Source organism: Cynara cardunculus, assembly GCF_001531365.2.
Source record: "Cynara cardunculus var. scolymus isolate 2C chromosome LG 10, CcrdV1, whole genome shotgun sequence".
NCBI lineage: Eukaryota > Viridiplantae > Streptophyta > Magnoliopsida > Asterales > Asteraceae > Cynara > Cynara cardunculus.
This window is the reverse complement of record NC_037537.1, coordinates 1,532,030-1,533,197: the sequence shown is the minus strand read 5'-3', so window position 1 is coordinate 1,533,197 and position 1,168 is coordinate 1,532,030.

Sequence of the window (1,168 nt, the reverse complement as noted above, 5' to 3'; positions counted from 1 at the left end):
GGATGGTGTAATCTAATCCGTGAGAAGTCCTCACCATCCCATTGTTGATCACCAGGATAGGCCTGTGCCACGGCCCAATCACGTGCAGAGATCATCCAATCAGAGTACCTGTTGTGCATGGATTTGGTCCATAAATCATGAACCGTGTCATCCAGCTCAGGTTCCCACTGGAACTTAGCCTACACACACAATGTTTGTATAAATGTAAAAACAATAACCTTGTATGTATAATTATATTAAAATGGTACACCAACCCTAAAGCGTTGGAACATCATGTCACGTGCTTCCTGAGGTACTTCCTTCCATCTATGCCACGGACCAGCAAAGGAAGATCTGAAGATAGTCGTCATCTCTCGGATAACATGGACATCTTTAAACCTGTACAATTAAACAAATATTTACACAAAGACATTCATATTAATTTATTATGTAATACAAAGTCTTATACCACATCTACTTACCCATGGCCTAACAAAGACATATGTCTTCGGTGGCTCGGATGACTCGGTGTCAGCATTTCTAGGTTGGGGCCTCTCCCCGACCCCGAACCTGTCGAAGTTGGGGTCGCCATGGCCTCTTGCTCATCTAAACCGCGAAAAGCGGTGTCCGAAAACTCTACAATGTCATCGGCGCGGGCAGAATTGCTACCCCTACCAGACATGGGGCTGTCACGGCTCCCATGTTAGGGACAAGAAGAGTGTTTTATATGAATATATTGTACTAGATTTCAATAGAATTAGGAACTCAYCTCTCATAGAGATACATCCACCTATATTGGACCGGACCACCATTTATAGCTTCACGTGTCAAATATATCACAAGGTGTTCCATTGAATCAAAGAACCCGGGCAGAAAGACCTTTTCCAACTTGCAAATTGTTTGAACAATACTTGTTTGCAATGGAACCAAGTCATCTATGTGTAACACCCTTGAACATATCACATGGAAGAATGTGCACAACTCCGTTATTGCATCCCATATYGAAGTTGGTATCAGCCCTCGTAAAGCAATAGGAAGCAATCGTTGCATAAACACATGACAATCATGACTCTTGAAGCTATAAAAGCTAGAATCTTCTAGGTTCACACAACTTCCTATGTTCGAAGCATACCCGTCTGGAAACTTCAACTTCTTCAACCATGCACACACTTGTTTTACTTGTTGTTTG